This window comes from Dendrobates tinctorius, unplaced genomic scaffold (genome assembly GCF_039654945.1).
Source record: "Dendrobates tinctorius isolate UK_male_01 unplaced genomic scaffold, ASM3965494v1 ptg000129l, whole genome shotgun sequence".
Classification (NCBI taxonomy): Eukaryota; Metazoa; Chordata; class Amphibia; order Anura; family Dendrobatidae; genus Dendrobates; species Dendrobates tinctorius.
Window position 1 is genome coordinate 7150152 of NW_027361797.1, and position 27360 is coordinate 7177511.

The following is a 27360-nucleotide window of genomic DNA, read 5'->3' on the forward strand; positions in this document are numbered from 1 at the left end:
AAGTCTTAATTAACTTTAGAAAATGCGATCATTTATTTAAATGACGCTACTTGGAAAATCAATAGGAAAAGTAATTAATTCTATTAATATTACAGCAATAGGTTTATTCAGTGGTTTAGTGTATAAAAACATCAGCATTAATGTTTTTTACTTGGATTCCAATTACCAGATTGTGAAATCTTGCTTTGATTACCTTCCCCCCAATTCTAGTGTCAAACGGTTGCTGTCGGTGGTCTTTGCCTAGCTCTACGGTCTGTCGTCATGTAGAACAGCCGAAGAATAAAAAGAAGTGTCTGACCCTTGGAGTCACATCAGAAATCCGATGTCTTTATAGAAAATAACAATAACATTTGCTCCAATATAGATAAAAGGGGTTAAAATAGGAATTTTATCACACTTTAAAAAAAAAATTGTTGAAAAGAAGCCACCAAAAAAATGGCAAATGAGTAGAATTTTATTAATTTAACATTTAACCTACCGATTCCAATTTTTTTTATATAAGTCTTACAACTTTATAGACTTAACTAAAAAAGAATAATAATTAAAAAAAAAATAGGTAATAAACTCAAAATTAAATGGATCAATAGGATGACCATAAACTGGATGGTGGAATTGTGCCGTAAAATATTTATTTTAGAACTTTTGACCAATCCTTCTGGGATTTCTCGTTCCAATTATTTCCTTGCATAAGTAATTTTATTGTTAGGATTTTCAATTCGAATCATATTAAAAAAAATCTTAACCTGCCACGTCATCAGAATTGATTTAGCTGTCGGAGTAATCCTGTTGTTTAACAATTATTCTTTTTTTTCTTGTCCTACTGAGTTTCTTGATAGTTGACAACAGTCGCAGGGAGCACATATCCTTTCTGCTTGATTGAAAAGGATACAGTATATCTTGTTCTCCATGCAGGGTCATGCTGATTCAGCCTTGCAGTGCTTTGTACATGGGGAGAAGAGGATTACTTATCAAAGTGTTCCAGCTGCAAAACTGGGATAATACATAAGCAAACACAGGGGGGATTCATTAAATTCAGTTAAGGGTTAACACGGCAGTTCAGACTGCAACTTTGATTCAGGTCATTGGTCCAGAGTCAATAGAAAATCTTAAGCTCCAGCAAATCTAAACTCCTCTCCGCGCAGTTTAGTGCCCATTAGTGGATCCTTTGTCAATATGAGTGACGGCTGAAAAGTTTTGCTTAACCCTAGATCTTAATAATGACTCCAAACTTTATTCTAAGAACCCGCTGATCTGTTTGTAGGAAAACAGCTGGGCAAAGCCATTCATTCTAAGGGCAATCAAAACTATTGCTTCCCGCCAGCTGGAAAGCCATTTATAGATCATTTCCACCCCCCCAGAAATGAGGAGGCAAGTAGGGAGCATATACACGTGTGCACCTGTGTGCATGCAAAAATGGGCTATCTGGATTTTTTTGCATAGAGATAATCAAGGCATACTCATTATTGGATTAACAGTGGTATAAATGTAATATATTTTATCAGAGCAATCTGCTTTTTTTCGACTCCTGGATTGATCCTTCTCTGTCAATTTGAGGGAAAATCTCTTATTTTCCGTGAAGAGCGTTTTTCCATTACTGAGATAGGAGATGATAGTTGGTGCTTATAAGCTTCTATGGAAAGGGGAGGAGTCATGATAAGCTAGCGGCAGATACAGACATTCTGCTGTATATTTTCCTGATGCGACAATTGGGCTGTGTGCACATGGTGCAGATTTGGTGCGTTTTTGGTGCAGTTTTTTTTTGCTGAATTTCTGGATAAACTTGAAGTGATCCTGATGTCAGTAAAGTGAAGGAGAATCCTAAAGTGTTATGCACATGTTGGTTATTTGTGATTTGCAGATTTGGTTCCAGATAATAATCTGCAGCGTGTCAATTCTCTGTGCGTTTTTTACCATTGACTTCACTCAAATTAGTCAAAATCGCTAAACAGAAACACAGGGCAAAAACTCGGCAAACCACAGCAAAAACACACGTTTTCTCAGCTGGGTTTTTCCTTCCGAGAGCTGCAGAAATGGTGCAGTAATTTTACTCAATGTGTGCGCATAGCCTTACAGTTCAGTCCTTACAAAAAAGTAAAGGGATTGCCAGCTCACCAGTCACACGTATTTGAGTACAATATGCCATGATCTGACCCAGCGTGGAACAGTTGCCAAAGAAACAACATTTCTGCTTTTCATAGAACTTTATGAGCACCAACTGTCCTTTCCTATCTCAGTAATTGGAAAATGTCTCTTCACTGAATATGGATTTTACGCTGGAATTGAGCATTTTGGGAATGAAATACCAGTTCCGGCAGAGAAAGAAGCAAATTTCTCTGATATGATATATTATAGATTTTCTTCTTTTCACACGTACTATTAAAAATTAAAACGGCGGTTCCCTTTTAGGTAGTGACATGCGATCCGCTAGTCCATTCCGCAGAACCCTGTGCGGTGACATCGTCAAGTCCATTTTGGTCTAGAGAGGATAAGATATCTGGTAAATATTTATAATACATGCAGTTTAAACGCAAATAGAAGAACTGTCAAAAGCCGAGACGGGATTAACCCTTTTGGCACAGCGGATATCCGCATTGCATATTTTATCGTACCGTTATTAAACACAGAGAAGCCACAAGATTTGTGATATCCATAAAATACAGACATCATATTTGGTGCTGTCTGCCGCGCTGCTTACTTGAACCAGAGCCGGCAAACATACTATTTCCGATAAATCATAGAGGTTCGCATTCTAAAAAAAAAATGCGCCATGAAGTAAAAAAAAAAACAACAAAAAAATAAATGTATTCAAATCCCAGCTGTAGTCGACTGTCCGCCCTCCCCGTCTTCTCCATGTCAGGGTATCATACTGACAAAATTGTCTTTACTATCGGCAGCCTGTTAGGTTGCTTTCACAGGCAAAAAAAAAATCCTATTGTCTTAGATTTTCTTTCATATCATGTAGGTGTCTATGCCATGCCACCCACACAGTAAAGCAAGTGAGCTGTGAAATATATTCATTGTTAGAGTACAGGGGAAATGGAGGCAAGCAATCGGCAGTAATAATGTACGACAGCAATGGGAGGCTGGCAACATTACCTGCATTATTTCCGTTGCCTTTTTCATTATAGGTTTGGGAAATAGGCAGCGATTCGATTATGGTATGATTTGGGATGGAATTGCTTGCCGTTCACTGACCCTGTCACAGGGGTATCAAATAGGAAATCAGCTCAAATAAAGTTTATAGTGCATTAACTGGACAAAAGCATTGCCTAGCCCGAGAGCAGGGTTTTTCATCTTCCAAGGGTTTTGTAACCGCTTCGCAGATATACAGTATTTGTACCTTTAGGCAAAAAACGAAGGATTGGCTGTGATGTATAGGAATGAGCGCAGTCGGCCAATGATGTCTGCTCCCCTCCCCTACCCATGTGCAAATCTCAGCTCCTCTCGAGCTTGTGAGAAGCAGCATGATTAATAACACTGAGAGAACCTGCCTGTTGGATTATTAATTTCCCATCCCTCTTTCTTTCTCTCGCGCCTTCCACTGATGCTTTTTTTAATGCTTTTTGTCTTCCTTTTTTTGCATGGAGCTACCTAGTAGCCACTAGCATTGTCTCGTGGCTAGCCAACCTCGCAAGAGGCTACACTTCACAGTGGGGTGAGTTTGTATATTTAATGTAAGCAATTTGAGCCATAAAGAACGTCAGGAAAGGGGGGGAAGCGTTAAATGCTTGATCACAGTTGCCGTCGCCTTCACGTGCCATAACAACTGTTAACAATGACCTACAAAGCAGGTGGAAGGGAACCGCATTGGCAGCCTGACAATATCCTCCTCAGCTGCAATGAGTCCAGCATGCCGCTCGTAGAACAGAATGAGAAATGTTGCCATTTCAGCGAGTTTTCCTACGTCCCCTTTTGAAGTCTTTATTTCAATGAGGGGGGACAAATTGAAAGGCTCTGGGACTTTGTGGTGAGTAATTGCACAAGCTGTGATTGTTGTTGCAGTTCAGCCTCATTATATTAGAAGCAGTCGCGTCTGCATCAAGGTTACAATTACATGTACATAACTCCTCACGTTTGTTTATGGCGGGGGGAAGAAGGAAATCGGCGTACACTTGACCGGTCAATGGCGCTCATTTCACGCTACTTGTCCGAGGACTGTGCTTGTTTGGATGTGAAGGACAGTTTATATGGCGTGGGAGTTTTATTTTCATATATCAGTCCATTGTGATTGGCTGACCGGGTCATGTGTCCAGCCTTAAAAAAGGGATTCCATAATGGCGTGCTATAGGCAATGTGACATAATGGGTGTGTCTACAAACTTCACTGGAACGACCGGTGCATCATCATTATTGGTGCAGCTTCACTTTGGATGCTCTCATCTTTTTCAGGATTTTACTATATTTCAGTGTATATCTAAATATATATATGTATACTGCATATATTTATATACCTATATATGTATATATATAGAAATATGGATAGATATATATCTATATATATACACACATATAGCATATGTGATATACATATAGTACAGAGATAGAGTGTGCAGTAGCATTTTTTATCTTGTACACATTCTTACGATCTTATGTTTTGCAGTTTATATTAGTACTTATATTATTATTACTATATGATTAGAGAAGTTTTGTCACCAAAGCAGACCTTGACGTTCGGGTATCTTATCGGTCCAATAAACCCACCAAGGACCCGATGAAGCCATTTGACTAGCTACACGACTCCTTGAGTGAACACAAGGGACGGCATTCGAGAAGGGTCTTGGACGCAGCCAAAAATCCGTGCACCCATGCGTGCAGCCATGTTTTTCAAATAGATCGTTAAAAGTTGATTGTCAATTAATTGCTAATTGTGATTCTGCAGGTTTGCCAAGTGGCTAATAGCAATAATAAACTTTTAAATAGCAAGCAATTTTTAATAATCTATTGGAATACAACTATGGTTCTCATGGAAACTTTGGCCTGCCCATGTATTAGTAAGCTAAGGAAGGCGCCTTTGAGTCACTACTCTTTGCCCAATATCAGTGAGAACATGATTAAGACCTGAGGCGTCGAAACGCGTTGTTCTGTAGTCATCCGACAGATATGCTGTACCTGCTGGAATTTTAATATGCAATGGCACAATAAAATGGATTTTTAATTTTCCATTCCTGGCGCTGGAACTTCTTTTTTCTTTCCTATTATCAGTGAGAGGTGTACTGTAATGCACAGGCCTTTCTTACAGCAACCTGACATTGGGGGCTCCTTAGGTGCCAATAATAAAGTTATATCCTATTATTCTCACACTTACTAGTAAATACTCAACGGGATAAAGTCTTTACCACAAACCAGTTCATTGGGATTGTATATATGACAAAAAGTACGGAACAAATTTGGTGCTCTAATTTACTCTATATGTACATTACATTCTTGTGTACTGGGGAAATATTTTACCACTACTCAATGGATGGTATAAATGGAAAAGTCCGCCATATGATCTGTATCTTAAGCATAGAATCAGCTCTTTAAATTAGACAAACGCAAAAAAAGCCTCAAACCCCATTCCCTAGCGTTGACGTTCCCAAAATTGCACACTAATATTACGTATTAGCAAAGTTTGACCCTAGTCCCTGTTTTTGGAATTGTAAATGGGATGCATGCATTGCCGTCTATGGATGTAGTCCATCATTCTCAATAACGGGAGCCAACAAGGCCAAGCTGTACGTAAAGAAACGTTCCCCTCCCCCCATGGATCCCATGATCAGCATTTGACTCGTTGGACACATTTCCGCTAATTGTTACAGCACAAGTGTTATTAAATTAATGAAATATTAAATTAGAGCATAAGTGTTATTTAAACTTATTTATGCAATTTCTATGAATGTGTAATTTTATTGTGCTTCCACATCATAAAGTTTACTATTACACGCACAGGCAGATATACGCAAACGTACATGTCTGTATTCATAAACACATTTTTACAGCACATAGTCATGCGTTTCCACAAAGACATACTTATATACATCTATGCATTTAAACATAAACACACATATATGCAGAACACACATTTACGGTACATTCACAGAATTTCATATGATCATATGATATATACATTCATGTATACATAAGCACACATAGTATACAGACAATAGCGCACATACATACTGTACATATACAACGTTTCATAAAAATATAGGATACACAAAACTACATAAATGCAGATACTATATACTGTAAATCTTCTCTCATATACATACAGACATACATACGTAGACACATCGCTATAATAAAAGCGCTACATACATGTACTCATATAGTACACAGACATACATATACACAATGTAATAAAAACGTATATATTCAGTATATACAGAATACAAGCATAGCTGTATAAAAATGCATATAGTATATACACATATAGTCATATATGCACTTTTATAACACCATTGATACATCTGCGGTTAGGTCCATATATATTTGGACAGAGACAACATTTTTCTAATTTTGGTTCTAGACATTACCACAATGAATTTTAAACAAAACAATTCAGATACAGTTGAAGTTCAGACTTTCAGCTTTCCTTTGAGGGTATCCACATTAAAATTGGATGAAGGATTTAGGAGTTTCAGCTCCTTAACATGTGCCAACCTATTTTTAAATGGACCAAAAGTAATTGGACAATTGACTCCAAGGTTATTTCATGGACAGGTGTGGGTAATCCCTTCGTTACGTCATTCTCAATTAAGCAGATAAAAGGCCTGGGATTTGATGTGAGGTGTGGTGCTTGCACTTGGAAGGTTGTGCTGTGAAGGAAACAAGCGGTCAAAGGAGCTCTCCATGCAGGTGAAACAAGCCATCCTTAAGCTGCAAAAACAGAAAAAGCCTATCCGAGAAATTGCTACAACATTAGGAGTGGCAAAATCTACAGTTTGGTACATCCTGAGAAAGAAAGAATGCACTGGTGAACTCATCAATGCAAAAAGACCTGGTCGCCCACGGAAGACAGCAGTGGAGGATGATCGCAGAATAATCTCCATGGTGAAGAGAAACCCCTTCTCAACAGCCAACCAAGTGAACAACACTCTCCAGGAGGTAGGCGTATCAATATCCAAATCTACCATAAAGAGAAGACTGCATGAAAGTAGATACAGAGGGTTCACTGCACGGTGCAAGACACTCATAAGCATCAAGAATAAAAAGGCTAGACTGGACTTTGCTAAAAAACATCTAAAAAGCCAGCACAGTTCTGGATGAACATTCTTTGGACAGATGAAACCAAGATCAACCTCTACCAGAATGATGGAAAGAGAAAAGTATGGCGAAGGCGTGGTACAGCTCATGATCCAAAGCATACCACATCATCTGTAAAACACGGTGGAGGCAGTGTGATGGCTTGGGCATGCATGGCTGCCAGTGGCACAGGGTCACTAGTGTTTATTGATGATGTGACACAAGACAGAAGCCATTCAGACCCATACTGTGTGCTCAGATCCAGCCAAATGCAGCCAAACTTATTGGTCGTCGTTTCATACTACAGATGGACAATGACCCAAAACATAAAGCCAAAGCAACCCAGAAGTTTATTAAAGCAAAGAAGTGGAATATTCTTGAATGGCCAAGTCAGTCACCTGATCTCAACCCAATTGAGCATGCATTTCACTTGTTAAAGACTAAACTTCGGACAGAAAGGCCCACAAACAAACAGCAACTGAAAACCACCGCAGTGAAGGCCTGGCAGAGCATCCCAAAGGAGGAAACACAGCGTCTGGTGATGTCCATGAGTTCAAGACTTCAGGCAGTCATTGCCAACAAAGGGTTTTCAACCAAGTGCTAGAAATGAACATTTTATTTACAATTATTTAATCTGTCCAATTACTTTTGGTCCCTTTAAAAACAGGGTGGCACAAGTTAAGGAGCTGAAACTCCTAAACCCTTCATCCAATTTTAATGTGGATACCCTCAAATGAAAGCTGAAAGTATGAACTTCAACTGCATCTGAATTGTTTTGTTTAAAATTCATTGTGGTAATGTCTAGAACCAAAATTAGAAACATGTTGTCTCTGTCCAAATATATATGGACCTAACTGTATATATATAAAGCTGAGTGTATGTATGTGTGTGTATGTATCAAGCCATGCCCACTCCACTTAGCCCCGCCCACTGGCGGCTAGAGTGCAAGGTTGCAGAGGGAAAGTGCGGGACGTGGGTGGAAAGCGGAGCTGTGAACGAGACAGTGGGGCACAGATGGAGAGCTTGGCTGCAGAGGGATAGAGAGGGCTTGTGGAGGGAGAGAGTGGGGCTGTTGAGGGAGAACGGGGCTGTGGAGGGACAAAGCGAGACAGCGCATGGAGAGCAGGGCTACGGAGGGAGAGTAGGACACGGATAGAGAGCAGGGCTGCAGAGGGATAAAATGAGACAGCGCATGGAGAGCGGAGAAGCAGAGGGAGAGAGCAGGATGATGGGTGGAGAGCAGGCCTGCGGTAGGAGAGAGTGTGATGGTGGGTGGAGAGCGGAGCTGTTAAGGGAGAGAGTGGGACATGGGTGGAGAGCTGGTTTGCTGAGGGAGAGAGTGGTTTGGCCAGTGGAGACAGGGGCTGCTGAGGGAGAGAGCAGAGCAGCGGAGGGAGACAACGGGGCTGCAGAGTGGAAGCAGGGCTGCTGAGGGTGAGAGCAGCATGGCCAGTGGAGACAGGGGCTGTGGAGGGAGAGACCGGGGCTGTGGAGGGAGAATGCGGGATGGGGATTGGAGAGTGGGGCTGCAGAAGAAGAGAGCGTGATGGTGGATGGAGAGCTGAGCTGCAGAGGTAGACAGCGGGGCTGCAGAGTGTAAGCAGTGCTGCTGACGGTGAGAGCGGGGTGGCCAGTGGAGACAGGAGCTGGAGAGGGAGAGCGCGGGGCTGTGGAGGGAGAATGTGGGATGGGGATTGGAGAGTGGGGCTGTGGAAGGAGAGAGCATGACCATGGATGGAGAGCTGGGCTGCAGAGGGAGACAGTGGGGCTGCAGAGTGTAAGCAGTGCTGCTGACGGTGAGAGCGGGGTGGCCAGTGGAGACAGGAGCAGGAGAGGGAGAGCGCAGGGCTGGGGAGGGAGAATGTGGGATGGGGATTGGAGAGTGGGGCTGTGGAAGGAGAGAGCATGACCATGGATGGAGAGCTGGGCTGCAGAGGTAGACAGCGGGGCTGCAGAGTGTAAGCAGTGCTGCTGACGGTGAGAGCGGGGTGGCCAGTGGAGACAGGAGCTGGAGAGGGAGAGCGCGGGGCTGTGGAGGGAGAATGTGGGATGGGGATTGGAGAGTGGGGCTGTGGAAGGAGAGAGCATGACCATGGATGGAGAGCTGGGCTGCAGAGGGAGACAGTGGGGCTGCAGAGCGAAAGCAGCACTGGTGAGGGTGAGAGCAGGACGGCCAGTGGAGACAGGGGCTGCGGAGGGAGAGAGCTGGACGGTAGATGGAGAGCGAGGCTGCTGAGGGAGAATGCGAGATGGTGGGTGGAGAGCTGGTCTTTGGAGGGAGAGAGTGGGACGGTGAGTGGAGAGCAGGGCTGCGGAGGGAGAGAGTGGGACAGCTGTTAGTTACTATGCCAGGGCAACGCCGGGCTCTTCAGCTAGTAGAAAAATAAATACAGATATCCTGCATATAAAGATGCACAAATATACATAAACATGAGATCATAAAAACATGCATTTACACACACATACATTTCTACGTAAAGTTACATATTTACAGAATACATTCATATTCGTGTGTGTGTATATATATATATATATATATAATTACTTACCGAGCTGCACAAATACATAAATATACAGTACATACATACCTATATACTTGCATGCACATACACACATTTCAACATAACGTGACATATTTTCTGAGGACAATCACATACACACATGCGTCTTCATAGTTGTAAATATGGGTATACATATAAAATGACTTACAAACTAGCATGAAGACATAAATATACAGTACATACATACATACATACATTTTTACGTTAGGTGACATATTTGCAAAACACATTCATGTATATATATATATATATATATATATAATTACTTACAGGATGGCATGAAAACATGAATATACAGTACATACCCACCTATACACTTACATGCACATACTGTATGTACATTTTGACGTAAAGTGACATATTTACAGAAGACATTCATACACATCTTTATATTTGTAAATATGAATATACATCCTTATATAGAATTAACCAACAGATTTGCATGAAGACATGCAACATGCAGTACATGCACACCTACACACTTATATGCGCACACATATCTTCACACATACCCAACCCCACAATGTTCAGTTGCACAGGCAGTTAGGTAGCGCAAGAACCTGAGTGACAGGACAATTTGTGGCCAATGTCTCTCTTTGGATGAGGAGACCCAGGTTTTTACAAGGTAAATACTGCTTTCCCATAGAATGCTTTACTATACTTAGCCCATCAAGCTGTTGATCCATTAATAACACTACAGATCATTTATGCCTTTTTCCTCCTGTAGCTGTGTTTTCACAGTTGTTTTTCCCACTTCTCCTGGCAATCTCACTTCAGCTAATATACAATTAATGTTTATTAAAAGCAGTTTTGCTATCAGGGATAATACAGGAGCTTTTCAACTTTAATTGCTGAGAAGGATATTTTTGGCAATAGCTGAAGAACAATTATTTTCACGGGAGCAAACAAGCTTGTCGGTGGCTTTTGTTCTCCTTATCTAGATAAATAAAGAAGTTATTAAGAAATAATAGAAATTGAGCGGTAACTGTTGTCATGTATGTCTCCATCAAACCGCAGGAGCTTGCAGCAGGATTTTATTGGCTTCGGTGTTCCGAAGAGTTAACACCGCGAGCTACTTGCATGGCTTGTATTAGATTATGACTGCAAGGAGGATAGAAATGTAATTTGGGCCTGACACAGTTAATGCGGCAGAAGCAAAGACAAGTTTTTTTTTCTCTCCTAGTCTGAATCATAAGTAGGAGTAGAGAAGTAACACTGGTGATATGGCTGTTGGCTGTCATTGATTTAGCACATATTGGCTCCCCCCCACCTCCCGCCACCCCCTCCGCTTGTGTTCTATTTCTTTTTTTTCCTGACTTGATTGGTTTCTACACATTAGAGCAAAAATATTTAACCAATTTGATGCCAAATCTATGTAAGATATAAATATTTGACGATTAAAGATGTTTAATGGCAAATCAAATGCATAAGGTTTCTTCTTATGCGAAGGAAAGTCGGTACGTACGGTAAAAGGAAACGTGCCATAAGACCTATGAACAATGAATACTAATATGTCTGTTACAGAAGAGTTAATATCTGCGGATTCCTTGGCCTAAAAATGCATATGAGGCTATTTATGCAGAAATACTAAAGAACAAATAATATAAATGGGAAGTAGGCTGGATGGGGAAGGTGTAGTGGAAGAGTGGAATACCTCAGCTGTTGTACGAGCAGCTGTTTGATCTTTCTGTTTTTTAATGAGCCTCTGACTCTGAAGGTTTTGAGGACAGAAGGGTTGATCAAAAGCATAATACATGGCATTATCATAAGACTGTATAAAGGCGCATCTGCAGTCATTCTCCTTCATGAGCCAGAAGAGAAACATCAGAAACACAGGAACTCCGCTTATACAGACAGACCAGGAATATTTCTCACTATCTCCTTGTTTACAGTAAAATCACAGGCAGCCATTTTCTGGCGTTAGGCATATTGATTCCCCTGGCAAAGTGTTAAATCCCTGGTTCAAAAGCTATAATTGTGCCCAGGCTACCAGACCAGTTCCAGAAGTGGTGAAAATAACATGTCACCATACATTCATATATGTAAAGCTGTCATACACCATCACTTGGCTACACATAGCCTTATATGCTGCATGGATAAAGGATTTAATAATTGCATTACTTCACATACAATAATAATTATTGCATCTCATTTATAGCTCTATAATCAATCCCCCATTCTGTCCATCTTTTGAATGACTATTTAGTGAGAGGGATAGCAAAATGTGCAGTGCCCAATCAAAGGGATAGCAAATTGGGCAGTGTCCAGTGAAAGGGAGAGCAAATTGGGCAGTATCCGGTGAAAGGAAGAGCAAAGTGGGCAATGTCCAGTGGAAGGGAGAACAAAGTGGGCAGTGTCCAGTGAAAGGGAGAACAAGGTGGGCAGTGTCCAGTGAAAGGGAGAGCAAAGTGGACAATGTCCTGTGAAATGAATAGAAAAATAAGCACGCTCCAGTAGCCATTGAGCATGCCTACGGTGATCCTAGACGCCTCGGCACAGCCGGAGAGCTAACTAAGCCTAAAGCAAGAAAGGGGAAATATAAACTGCCCCAGAGCAGACCCCAAAGGAAGAGATAGCCCCCAAACATATATTGTCAGTGAGACAAGATGAAAACACAAATGCAGGTAGGAAAATAGACTAAGCAAACGATGGGGCCCACACTGACTAGACAGGACAGGAAAGGAAAGACACTGTCTGCAATCACGCAAAAAACCCTTCAAAAATGTCCAACACGTCTGATGCAAAAATACTGAAGTCGCACGACTTCGCCCACTATATCAGCACTCTGATATAATCTGAAAGCAGAGCAAAAAGAGGCCAATCTAATAAGGGACAAAAACAAACTGGCACAAGCAGTAACATATGGATGGTTATTCAGCACAGCCCCAGCCGGAGCTGGCTGACCCACACAAAACTGAAATAGACAAAACCAGATCAAATGTGAACAGAATAGCAAAAGAACACTTAGCTGAGCATGCAGGGACTGAGCTGGAAACTAAGACCTCAGAAAGCAAGAAAAAATCACCAGCAGGGATAGAGGGAGTCGGCTGTCTTAAATCCAGTCTGAAACCCCAGATCTCCAATCGTCGTCCTCATTATCAGGTGGCAAGCCTCTGTTAATCAGATCAGCTCCATTACCTCCAGTAACCACCAGAGGGAGCTCAGAAAGAGAACTCGCAACCCCTCTGTCAATTTGACCTGCTCCACTACCTTTAGTAGTAACCAGAGGAAGGCCAGAAAGCGAATTCACAACAGTGGACAGTGTCCAGTGAAAGGGATAGCAAAGTGGGCAGTGTCCAGTAAAAGGGGTAGCAAAGTGGGCAGTGCCCAGTGAAAGGGGTAGCAAAGTGGGTAGTGTCCAGCAAAAGTGAGATCAAAATAGGCAATATCCAGTGAAAGGGATAGCAAAATGGGAAGTGTCCAGTGAAAGGGGTAGCAAAGTGGGCAGGGCAAAGGTAAATTTTAAAGATAGTAGTCATTCCGAGAATAGTTTGTGTGTGTTCCTAGACATATTGGACAGGACCTAAAAGTGTCCTATTAATGGGAAAAATACATTGGCAGATAGGATATATAGTTTTTTCTACTGTTCTCTCCTATAACAGCTCACAAAATTTACATGCCATAAACCCCCAATCTAACTTCATTATGAATATCTCATCTCAAAACAGCATACAGTTCTATTCATAAAGTCAGATTTGTTTGATTGAAGACTTCACAAATATGGGCAACAAAATAAAGATTTCCTGGAAAATATTATCTGAAAATATTTTCCTACAGAATCATGCATAAATAACTTTACAAACCACCCACTATTGAGAAAAGAAATAGGAGTATTTAGTATGGAACCCCTCAGAAATTATAGCTGAAACGAGTCCTGTCACTAGATCCTATCCTGATCCTCACTTCATCTTATTACAATCCATCATTTTTGAAGAGATTGCCAAGTGGTATTTGTGAACATTTAGATGCATGTTGATGTGCACCTAGGTTACAATCGCACTCTGCTGTTGACTCGTTTCTAGTGATCTGAGCCAGAAACAGTTCACATCACGTAGGGACTAGCCCATGAAGCATGCATTACTGTTGATTCTTCGTTTGATTATCCCAGCATGCACAGTGAGCAGAAGGAAATTTTTAATTTATGTATATCAGAAAATAGTTTAGATTATGGCACTAAATAAATAGAGATTTAGGATGAAAATTACTTTGGACTTTGAATCACCCCTTTAACCCCTTTCCGACATGGGGTGTAATAATCCACCGATGTTGGACACCCTCCCTTTGATGTGGTCTCTGGCGGTGAGCCCATATCTTTTCCAGCACATGTCAGCTGTTTTGAACAGTTGACATGTGCCCAGGACAGCCACGGGTGGAATCACGATCCAAACCCGCTAAATGCCACTGTCAAACTGTGACCCCGGCATTTAACATGCATTTCCGGCAATCGTGCCGGAAATCCGCCCATCGATGACCCCCGTCATGTGATCGCGGGTCACCAATGGGTTGGTATGACAACCAGAGGTTTCCTGCAGACCTCTATGGTTGTCACTGCTCGACTGCTATGAGCACCGCCCGGTGGTCGGCGCTCATAGCAAGTCAGTAATTCTGCTGCATAGAGGTGATCTGATCATCTCCTGTATGTAGCAGAGCCGATCGGGTATGGCAGCTTCTAATCTCATATGGAGACTATTGAAGCATGCCAAAAATAGAAAAAAATGTTTTTAAAAATTATAAAAAATATATAAAAGTTCAAATCACCCCCTTTCATCCCATTCAAAATAAAACAATAAAAAAATCAAACATAGACATATTTGGCATTGCCGAGTTCAGAATTGCCCGATATGTCAATAAAAAAAGGATTAACCTGATTGCTGAACAGTGTACCGAGAAAAAGAGTCAAAACACAAGAATTACATTTTTTTGGTGACCGTGACATTAATGCAATAATGGGTGATCAAAAGATTGTATGAGCACCAAACTGATATAATTAAAAACGTCAGCTCAGCGCACAAAAAATAAGCCCTCACCAAACCCGAGATCACGAAAATGGAGACGCTGCGGGTATCTGAAAATGACAGAATTTGTTTTTACAAAGTTGGGAATATGTTTTCACCACTTAGATAAAAAATAACCTAGACATGTTTGGTGTCTATGAACTCGTAATGACCTGGAGAATCATAATGGAAGGTCAGTTTTAGCATTTAGTGAATATAGTAAAAAGGCAAATCAAAAGACAATTTGGGATTGCATTTTTTTGCAATTTCACCTCACTTGGAATTTGTTTCCTGTTTTCCATTTTCCATTACACGATATGTTAAAACAAATGGTGTCGTTCGAAAGTTCAACTCATCCTGCTAAAAACACGCCCTCACATCATGGCCATATTGACCAAAAAATAAAAAAGTTATGGCTCTGGGAAGAAGGGGAGCAAAAACAAAAATGCAAAAATGAAATATCTCTAGGGGTTAAGGAGTTAAATAGGAATATACCAGGGACTACAGAATAGGAGTAGGACTTGGGTATTCTAGTAACAAATAAGCTAAGCAGCAGTACTCAATGTCAAGCATCAGCAGCAAAAGCCAAAATGATTTTAGGACGTATGAAAAAAGATTCCGAATACACTTGGGTATAAGCTGAGTTTTTCAGCACTTTTTTGTGCTGAAAACGCCCCCCTCAACTTATACACAAGTCTATTGTCCCAGAAAGCCAGTTGGGAGGAGGGGGAGCGGCAGGCGACAGAGGCAGGAGCCGGTGGCTGTGGCTAATGCCTGTGCTGCTGAAGAGAATTGAATATTCATTTCTCTTATAGCACACACAGTGACACAGTGACACCCGCAGCAACCGGCTTCCAGCAGAAATCAAACTCAACCTCCTGCGCACCCTCACAGGATCTCATTGGTCCCTGCGCCAGCATATCTTCCTGTGCTGAACGATCACGTGACCACGCTCAATAAGGTAATGAATATGCATGCCTCTCCCCTCCCATAGGCATGGAGGAAATATTCATTAGCTTGATGAGCGGGGCCATGTGCCGGGACCAACGAGATGTTGCGAGGGCACCAGGACCAATGAGATGCTGTGAAGGCATGTGGAAGGTGAGTAGGATGGGTTTTTTTAATAGGAACCATTCATACAAGAATAGGGGATAAGGAGTCATGCATACCAGGACAGTGATGGGGGAGCCAGGCATACCAGGACAGCGATGGCGGAGCCATGCATACCAGGACAGGGATGAGGGGACAATGCATACCCGGCTTAAATTCGAGTCAATAAGCTTACCCAGTTTTCGCTGGCAAAATTAGGTGCCTTGGCTTAGACTTGGGTCGACTTATACTAGAGTATATACAGTAATCCCATGATCCCAAAGTATTGTTACCCTCTATAAATCTCCTGAAAGGCCACATCTGGAATATCGGCTCCAGTTTAGCACCACATTCTAAAAAGGTATTAGTTAACTAGAGTCAGGCAACTATGGGGAGAGGATGGAAAAGTTGGATTTGTTTAGCTTAGAAAAAGAAGCCTCAGAGGAGATCTCATTTACATATATAAATATATGTGTGGTCAGTATAAATGACTGGCACATGATTTATTCCTTCAAAAGACCATACTGAGGACCATGGGGCACTGATTACATGTGAAGGAAAGGTGATTCCAGCAGCTAAACAGGAAAGGGTTCTTTACCATTAGAGCAGTCGGAATGTGGAAGGCCTTACTGCAATAGGCAATTGATAAGGGCTGGCGGAACGCACCAAATAATATATAAGGTATTTAGGTGCGTTTGCAGCCCGGGGTCCACCGTACAGAGATGGTAACTGCTGCTCGGTAATGTCAGACACTATATGGCGGTATAATAAATGGACACACACGGGTTAACGTCACCCGATGTGTACAAGGCGGACTCTGTTGCCTCACAGAGCCGCACTACCGCTGAAAATAAATGCCGAAGCCTCTTAAGCTCACCGAGCTCGGCTAAGTGAGCGCTGGTGTATAGTCACAGGACTCTGCCCCAAGACACAGGGACGGAGTCCCTCTAGACTCACCAGCACTCGGCACCGCAGCTACAGTGCCAGGGAGAACTAGGTAAGGAAGTACAGCACTAAAGTGCATACAGTGCCGCACTGGCGGATGCCACTAACCAGCCTAGACTTAGGACTGGAAAGCGCACTTTAACACTACAGAAGTGCCCACGACACCTCCTTGACAGACGCTGCAGTAGATTCGGTACTTATGTGCCTTGTGCTGGATGGCACAATATGGCACTAAGTGAGGTGCTGACCTGGAAGCACTGTGGCATATAGCCTAGCCACTGACAGGAGCCGACTGTAACCACAAGACCCTAACAACAGACACAACCAAGGGTAATGGTTTCCAATGAGTCAGTCACCAGATACATGCATTCATCATCATACACACCATAAGCATTTGAGTCTATACTAGCGCATGGCCAAGCGGCCATGCAAGCCTTTTATAGCAGCGTCCTTCCGGGACCTTCCTGATGGCCCAATCCAATATGGAGAAGGACCTGAGCATGTGACCTCATATCTCAAATGAGAGATCATCTCACGGGCATGCTCAGTAGACCGAAAGGAGGACTTAGTCCCTGGAGTAGCTCGCTGCTGACCAGCATGCGTGGCTATAACTGGACCAGAGGTGGCAGCAGCAACCAAACCCACAGTGCTATTCTGAGCAGAGCGCCGGGATCGACGAGTCTGCGGAGCAGCCTCGTCTGCAGCCGAGGAGGAATGGGAGACTGCCAAATGCAAGGCTAGGGATTCCTGCTGTGCAGTGACAGGAGCCCGACGCCTAACAGGTAATAATGTCAGATACCATATAAGTATTTAAAAAAGAGCTGGATGCTTTCTTCACAAAGAAAGACATTGTGGGTTATAAATAATCTAGCGACAGAGAATGTATAATTCATTGAGAAAGGTTGAACTTGATGGATAAATGCATTTTTTTCATTCTATTTAACTGTGTAAGTATGTATGCCACTGTCACTAGGAATGACAGTACTGTACGCTAAAAGGGAGTGTTGGCACCACATACATGTAAGCATATTAACATGCTGGGACACAGACCAATAACAGCCCCATCACAGAGAGATTGACGAATGTAGTTGAGGTGCAGTACCTATACATACATGATGTGGCCTGTTAAGGAAAAAGTTAAAGGATTAACTATTACATGTTACCGATCACTGTTGCATTTTGGTTCTAGAAACCAATGAAGGATGTTCAAGCCGCATCCCCATTGTATTTCCTATCAACATGATCAGTACTCTTTGTGGTGTGAATGTCCCTTTAAGAAATCTGGATGTGTGTTATTTCCGTGGTTAAACAAATTTGAAATGTAAGATTTTTTAACAAGTTTTATAAAAATTGAGACTCAGCTAATCTGTAAAGAAATGGATTATCAATGGATTATCATGGATTATCAAGTGCAGTGTGTAAGTCACACCGGAGAGACTCAACATGGCTTTAAAGAATGTTATGTACGCCTTATATCCCAAATATATTCCTTCCTATCGTGCATGTAGTGTGAAAAGTCATATAAATAAGTGAAATTGAACAAATATCATTCTTCCTAACTTCCTAAATGCTTCCCATAAATACCCGTTGAATTTTTCAAACTGAAGATGATTCAGGAAATCACTGGTGTATTTTTTGGCCTCTTTATTGCCAATTTTTGCTGTGGCTTTGCCACCTGCAATTTCTTTTTTAATAAAATAGTAAAGTGGTTAAAAGAAGCTCAAAACCCTAAACATACTGTAAGCACAGCAGTCATTTTATCATTGCAGTGTATATATTCATTCTTTGCAATGTTTAACGCTTTTTCAGGAGAACAAAACCCAAAAAATTGAGCTGGAGCATATGATGGTATAAGTGCATTGTATAGGTGTGCGTTCTCACTGCAGGCATTTAACAAACAAAACCTAAGATATAAACAAAACCAACAAATATCCTGCAACAAGTAAATAAATGAATAGTAACAGTACATGGAAACAACTTAATTAACACTGTTTGGATAAAGAAAAGCGTAAAAATAAACGTGTCTGAACAGTCGGGATCCGGTCCTGCTCTGCCATTATCTATTTTGACACATAGTAAGGTGAACTACAAGAGATAGGTACCATCCCAATTGGGTGCACCTTGTCATGGTGGGATGGCTTTAACACTTTTTTGGTCAGAACAATATTAACTAAGTGTCCTATGTTATTTACATGCACCAATACCATTTATTTACATACTTCAGGGTATTTGATCATTTTGGTTTTATCCTAGGCTCATCTTTTTCAGGAGGGTCATGGATCATGCCCACCTGAAAAAGACGTCGTGTGCACATACCCTGATTGTTCCAAAAATCATTTGAAGGAATTTTCATGGAACAAATTTCTTCAGCCTATCAGCTAGCACTAAATTAAGAAAAGGAAAAAAACAGATACTCAACCTCCGCTACTTCAGCGGTGTCTCTTCGCTTCTGCACCCATTTTTATTTGCAGCCAAAGTGTGATGAAAACGGTACACATGACAGCCAATCAGTTAATGATTGACTGCAGTGCCAGTCCTGCTGTGTATGATGTCAATACTATCCTCCAATGCAATTTTTATGCAAATGGAAACCAAAAATCACAATAATAGGATGACTTGACTGCATATGTGTGATAACAACTGATATCTAATGGTCCATTTACACGTTACTCACATTTAACATTGACATTTAATACGGAAATCTGTCTCAAATCGAATGACAGCCTTCATTCTATGTAATATGTGAATATAACCTAAGTGTGTATAATAATATACAGAATGCTGACTGACAGAAGAAAGTACCATATATGAAATAACACAGCCTATAACTAGAAAACCATAGCCAACAACTAGACAAGCACAGCCTATAATTAGACAACCACAGCCTATATCTAGGAAAGCACAGCCTACAACTAGACCAGCACAGCCTATAACTAGACAACCACAGCCTATAACTAGAAAACCATAGCCTATGACTAGACAAGCACAGCATATAACTAGAAAAGCACAGCCTGCAACTAGGCCAGCACAGCCTATAACTAGACAACCACAGCCTATATCTAGAAAAGCACAGCCTACAACTAGACCAGCATAGCCTATAACTAGAAAAGCATAGCCTTTAACTAGACAACCACAGCCTATATCTAGAAAAGCACAGCCTACAACTAGACAGCACAGCCTATAACTAGACAACCACAGCCTATAACTAGAAAACCATAGCCTACAACTAGACAAGCACAGCATATAACTAGAAAAGCACAGCTTACAACTAGACAAGCACAGCTTATAACTAGACAATCACAGCTTATGACTAGAAAAGCATTGCCTATATCTAGATAACCACAGCCAAAACTATAGAAACCACGAAATTGAGACTATTTTACTTTTCTCACTACCCGGCCAATCCTTGTCTCCTTTATCTGTCAGGTTTGTAAGTGCCTGACAGTGACAGATATCATCCACCATAACCAATGGGTTCATTAAACATAAAATGGCGGGAAGTAATTGAGTAATTAACTGACAGAAGAGAGTACCGTATATGAAATAACACTGCCTATAGCTAATCAACCACAGCCTATAGCTAGAAAACCACAGCCTATAACTAGACAACCGCAGCCATTAACTAGACAACAGCCTATAACTATAAAAAACCACAGCCTATAAATAGACAACCACTGCTGATAATTAGACCACCACAGCTTATAGCTAGACAATACCAGCCTGTAACTAGAAAATCACTGCCTATAACTAGACAGTCAGTCTATAACCAAAAAAACACAGACTATAACTAAACAACCACAAGCTATAACCAGACAACCACTGCCTATATATAGACAACCACAGCATATAACTGGTAAGCCACTGCCTATACCTAGACAATCACAGCCTATAACTAGACAACCACAGCCTATAGCTGGACAATCGCAGCCTATAACTAAACAACGACAGTCTGTAATTAGACAATCACAACCTGTGACTAGACAATTACAGCCTATAACTAGACATCCACAGCCTAACCACAGCCTATAACAAACAACCACAGCCAATAACTAAACAACCACAGCCTATAACTAGACAATTACAGGCTATAACTAGACAACCACAGCCTATAAATAGACACTCATAGCCTATAGCTAAACAACCACAGCCTATAACTAAAAAAACACAGCCTATAACTAAACAACCACAGTCTACAATTAGACAATCACAGCCTATGACTAGACAACCACAGCCTATAACTAAACAACAGCCTATAACTAGACAACCACTGCCTATAACTAAACAACCACAGCCAATAACTAAACAACCACAACCAATAACTAGACAATCACAGCCCATAACTAGACAACAACTGGCTATACCTAGAGAACCACACTCTATAACTAGATAACCACTGCCTATACCTAAACAACCACAGCCAATAACTAAACAACAGCCTATAACTAGACAACCACTGCCTATAACTAAACAACCACAGCCAATAACTAAACAACAGCCTATAACTAGACAACCACTGCCTATAACTAAACAACCACTGCCTATAACTAAACAATCACAGCCTATAACTAAACAGCCACAACCAATAACTAGACAATCACAGCCTATACCTACAGTACCACACTCTATAACTTGATAACCACAGCCTATAAATAGACAACCACAGCCTATAAGTAGACAACCCAGCCTTTAACTACACCACTTCCATAACTACATTGTTGCAATGTGCTTAATTTCTCACTCACCTCACTGTCATAAACCAATCTCTATCCTGCCCTCCAGCTCCACACTGGAATTTAATGATAAGAGGACATCACTACATGCTGACATATTTCATGAACACGAGGTTGAGACTGTTTTACTTTTCTCACTGGCAGACCGATCCTTGTCTCCTGTATCTGTCAGGTCTGTAAGCTCCTGACAGTGACAGATATCACTCACCATAACCAATGTGTCCATTAACCATATAATGGCAGCAAATAATTGCGTTTCACGTAGAACATAAGTATCATGCTCCATAGACATGACTATCAAAACATACGTGGTGTGTAAACGTACAATTAACTCTAGCCTGTCGTTCTGCTAATTATTTAATGTACAGATGGAATGAATGCTGGCAATTTAAAGAAACAGATTTTGGCCCCGTGTTCCATTCCTCATATCTGGAAGACTTTCTCTCCTTTTTAATGGTTATTTTTTGCACTAATTTCTCAGCCCACAGCACTAATTATTCCCTTTGGCAATACAGTAAATCCACTGAGCTTTACAAGGAATAAACCATATGCATATTTTATCAGAGCACAATCTATTTACTCTGCCGTTGCCGATTCAGACAATGCCATGTGGCTGCCGGGCAAATTTTAAAACAACTTGAGTAGCCATTTCTAGGTTTGTAAATGAAACTTATTATAGAGTCTGGATGGATTGCAAATTGAGACCCTTTTTCTGCCTGACATTGATCCTATGACGGTTTTCGCACTTAATGCTCGCAAGCAATTTGCCTATGGTCGCAGCTTGCGGGAGGTGATTACAGGGGAGTTCTATGTTGTTGTTTTAGGGCTTTGGAAGCTTCAAGCTAGACGGAGGCAATTGAATCAATGCTGCTTTTTTTTATTAACTCAACACCTCCTAACACATTAGGCTCACAGTTATCTAATAACTGAGAAACGCCACTAATGCAGCTGTACATGTACAAGTGCATCCAAATGGGTATTATAAAAATATCCAGCAGAGTATACGATGGCTCACATTCTACATTTTTCTGCTGCTCGAACATTTTTGCCTGTTACAGCATTTTATGAATTCCTTGATTATTGGAACGTGTTATGCTTATTACCGTGAGAAATACCCACCTATATCTACCCATTATGCTACAGCAACTCCATTCATCAGTCCGTGCTTCGTGCACTATATCCAAATGCTGCGCTGTGTTTCAATACATATTGAAATAGTCAGCAAATCTGGCAATCACATGGAAGGGGTCTCTGAGCGCAACTTCATATTAAACAGGAAATATTAGATTGCTTCAGACAATGCGGAGTGCGCGTCTGTTGGCCTTGTGCTGATCTGACACGCCGGAGATGGAGAGAGAAAAGATATTACATGGGATTTTTTGCTGTTTTTTTAGTCTGTATATAAAGCTTTAGGCAGGTGTGGAAAAATGCTGCAAAATAAGAATATTTTGAAATGTAGTGTTATTGTTTTAAGCTTTTAAAAAAAATGCTAAATGAATGAGAAATCTTAATAAAATAAATATTGGGGGTTGACCACTCTTTGTGGGAATACATGAAGAGGTGAGGATTTGCACAAGCCAACATCCACAGAAGATCAGTGGTTAGTCCTCCAAGGTGTTTGGAACAATCTCCCTGCCATGTTCCTTCAAAAAACTGTGAGCCTAGAAGAGTGCAAGCTTACCTAGGAGAATTGATACTGTTTTGAAACAAAAGGACGGTCACACCACATATTGATTGGATTAGATTTCTCTATTGTTCATTTACTTTGTATTTTGTTACATGATAAAAAAAACTATAGTAACACTTCTATTTTTGATACCACAAATACTTTGCAATATATTTTTGCACTTCCAACACAAGGAACATGAGTGCAAGGGGGTCTCATAAAAAGTAACATCTTTTATTAATATAAAGGTAAAAAATGATAACGTACAAACGAGTATTCCTACAAATGGCCCAGTACACATATGAAGTGTAGACAAGTATATAAACTTGAAAAAAATAAATAAACATATAATAAACATATGGTGACCACTCCTAGTATACGATAAGTTCCCCGATGAAGCTTCGGGTGAAACGCACGTAGGGGCCATTGGACTATTGATTTTCTCCCCATCTGGACAGGTCATTTAGATGTAAGTACTACTTACCTTCATTGCATTACCAGATCCTCTATGGATAGTCATAGCACTAAACTTTTAGACTAGGGGTGGTCACCATATATTTAAACTTGTTTATTTCTTTTTTCAAGTTTATATACTTATCTACACTTCATGTGTGCACTGAACCATTTGTTGGAATACTCTGTTTTCTTTATTTATGTATTTTTTTCACTTTTTTACCTTTATATTAATAAAAGATGTTACATTTTCTGAGAGTCCCTTGCACTCTTGCTCCTTGTGTTAGTTGTGCTCTTTATCGTAGAGTGTGTCTCTAGAGAGTTTTTCGTTTTCTCTGCTCATTTTTTGTAATTTCTCATTATATTTTCACACTTGCCTAAAATTTTTGGACAGAAGTATAAGTCACAGAGTTATTTTACAGAATTACCAGTTATGTAAGAAGGACATGGCTATGATTGTGTTTTTCCTCTAAACTTTGTATGTAAGCAATGAATGTTTCAAATAATTGAAAGCAAGAGTCGATATTGGAAATGAATGATGTGAAACTGATGAAGTATATTAGCGCTTACAACACTGGGGGGTCATAACATTCTTTTGAACACTCCCCCAGACCAGTCCTTATAATAAAGCCAAAAAAGAGCATGCTTAAGTACTGGTGTGACTCTTCACAAGAAAGGCTCCACCTCGATGAGCACAACAAACAGAGATGCCCACACTTACACCCCTTGGCTGCTAACAATGAGGTTATTAATGGTTGTCTGAGGAATGTTTTGTCACACTGAATGCACTTCAGCATTCAAATTATCAACAGCTGCAGCACCCTTTGTAGTTTCTGGCCAATAACATCCCAGATGTTCATGATGGTAGACAAGTCAATCATGCTGCTAGTCATGGTAGCACGTTTAGACCACGCTGGCTGCTCACACTCTGGCATTCTTGAAGAGAAAAATGGCTTCTGGGATACGTTGTAGAAATGGTTGTGTAACTGCTTTCACAGCCAATCAATCTAACGCCAAACTGGAATGAAGAACAAAGGGGTCTGGTAATTTTACATTATTTCACCCCACGCTATAATCCCCGAAGTTGGAACAGTGTGATGCTTCCTTATGATGGCCTCTTCATGCAATTTCCTGCAAAGTCTTCAGAGAAATCTCTGGCTCAAGACAAAAGCAGAACAAATCTATGAAGATGTATATCCAAGTAGAAATGAGGTCGCACTCAATGAGCTGTTGAAGATATTGCTTGATTCATTGGCACATGTTACACATGTCGGGCCGGGGGAGTGACATCAGGAGTGCAGAGGGAGCTGACAACGATCGTTTCGCACTATCCAAGCACTTCAGCGCATCTATGAAGATGATTGACCTCCATTCCAGTGACCATTGCTTCATTCCAGCCTCTGGTCTCTATCTTGAGACTATGTAAGCAGCACCATGGATTATGGTGTTGGGTGGCATAACGTACCACAGCCAGACTGCTCTAGTCTTCATTTCAGGTACAATAACAGCTTTTGCTACATTGATTAGAACCAGTGGTACGGTCATTTCTCAAAAGTGTTCCAGGAGTCGATTTTCAACATGACAATGCCAGGCCGCACGTTGCTTGTGATATTTTGAGCATCCTCTGTGGCTTAAACTTGCCATCATGGCCTGCAGCTTCTGCAGACTTGTCTACCATTGGGCACAACTGAGACATCATTGGTTGGAAATTGACAATTACAAACAGACGCTGACCGCAGCGGATTTTGATGGCTTGCATGTCCAAGTGATTCAACAAGGCAAGACATTCCTCAGACACCTATTTTAACATCACTGATAGTAGAAAAGAGAAGTGTGTGTATTTCTGAGATGCTGACAGCTTTTGAATGCTCAAAAAATTAGTTTTTAAAATTTGGCTTCAATTTATCATTTGTATGTAATCAACAAGACATCAATCCTTTCTCAATCTTTTGAGTTCAACAATTTTTTCTTACTTGTATAGCAATGTTAATGTCAAAGAGTGTGTGTGTGTGTATATATATATATATATATATATATATACATATATACAGTATGCAGTGCTGCCTGAAAAATATAATAATGGTGTTTTAGGGGCGATGGATGTATTGGTAGGTTTCCTTTAAAGGGAACCTGTCACCAGGAAAAATGCTATTAACCTGCAGATGCGGGGTCAATTTGCAGGTTAATAATGTTACTAACCTGCCTGGTGCCTGCAAGTAGCCGAACCCTCTAGGGAGAAAATGAACTTTATTCTCCCTGGCAGCATTCAGTTTTAGCGATGGGGGAGGAGGTGACACTGACACGGGTTCAGTCACTGCTCTGAGAATACAGAATGATGGCTGTAACCGCACCCCTCACACTGATTGAATGCTGACCCCAATGTAGAGCCAGTGTCAGTCAGGGACAGGGGTGCAGTTACAACTGCCACTCTCTATACTCAGAGTGGTGACTGAACCAGCACCGGCGCCGCCCCTGAATGCTGCCGGGTGGAATAAAGTTCATATTCTCCTCGCAGAGTTCAGCTATGTGCAGGCATCAGGGAGGTTAGTAACACTATTAACATGCAGATTAACCCCATACCTGCAGGTTAATAGTGTATTTCTGGTGACAGGTTCCTTTAAGGGTGTGTTTTTTTTGTTTTCATCTTATACATTTGTAGATCATCAGGCTGTAGTCAGAACTCCCAGGAGTTCTGATTGGCCAAAGTTATGCAACCACCTCCTCTCCATTCACAACATCCATTGCACCAGGCAGGATATGGGGGTCATAGGACCCCCCTTCTGGAGATGAGATAGGTGCTGAACCTTATAACCCTCCTCTTTTATCCGCATTTATGGCATATCCATCCATAAGTGAATTGAAATGGCAGATTGTTTAGACATATGTTAGTAATGAATATTTCCTGTTATCTCCCTCCTTGCATTTTCTGAGTATGCTAGATATTCAGGGTATTTTCTCTTTTTTTTTGGTCTCATCTTATAAAGCTATAGCACCATTGCTGATTTTGATGATTAACCCTGGGCTTTACAATTTGGATTGATATTCCAATGTCATGAAGTTGTCAATATACTATATCTATGGCTAACTTCATACACTCTTTTATTAGTGTCAAGGCAGGAATCTCTGTATGCTGGTTTACTTCTAAAATCAGAAAAAGCCACATGTTGCCCGTCACTATTCTGCTGCATCCGGTACAGATAGAGTTGCAACATCCCAGCTCTGCTGACAAAGTGCTGCATTGCAGCAATGGCTACAGGAATGTTATACCAATCTGTGCACACATCCACTCTTTATTTATTAATGTACGATTGATTGAACTGTGATCCGCTAGGATATCCTCAAAGATTGTCTGCTGGAAGGACAGGAGTATTAGATCTGCTGTGGTAACCTGAATAATGAAAGTGAAATTTGTAGGAGCCTCCAGGTGACGCAATGTCGGATGTTAGTAACTTGATGTTGTTGGCAGAACATATTTTATTCACTAAAGTGGGGGCAACGTGCTAAAATATTCAACAATGCAGACAACAGAGAAGTACTTTGTGAGTCATTGCACCCATACTGCAGAGCTTTGCAACACTGTAATTGGTTGAATGTATACAGAAAAAAGGGATGTTTCTTTAGTTTGGGAACACCATTTTATCTTATCATTGGTGCTACCCTGCCTGAAAAGTAAACGTAATACTATCACTTTCTGCACCA

General features: G+C 41.0%; 1 protein-coding gene across 6 annotated transcripts in view; it reads left to right on the forward strand.

The window, feature by feature from the left end:
- RBFOX1 (RNA binding fox-1 homolog 1) overlaps positions 1 to 27360 on the forward strand; it is a 991812-nt gene that overhangs the window by 324802 nt on the left and 639650 nt on the right. Inside the window, exon 1 of one of the 6 annotated variants that reach the window (XM_073542799.1) lies at positions 3445 to 3655. The exons of 4 other annotated variants lie outside the window; for them this stretch is intronic. The gene's annotated coding sequence lies outside the window, so the exon portion shown is untranslated. Of the gene's footprint in view, positions 1 to 3444; positions 3656 to 3807; positions 3968 to 27360 lie in introns of those variants that run through there. One more of the 6 variants, XM_073542800.1, reaches the window with a different exon arrangement.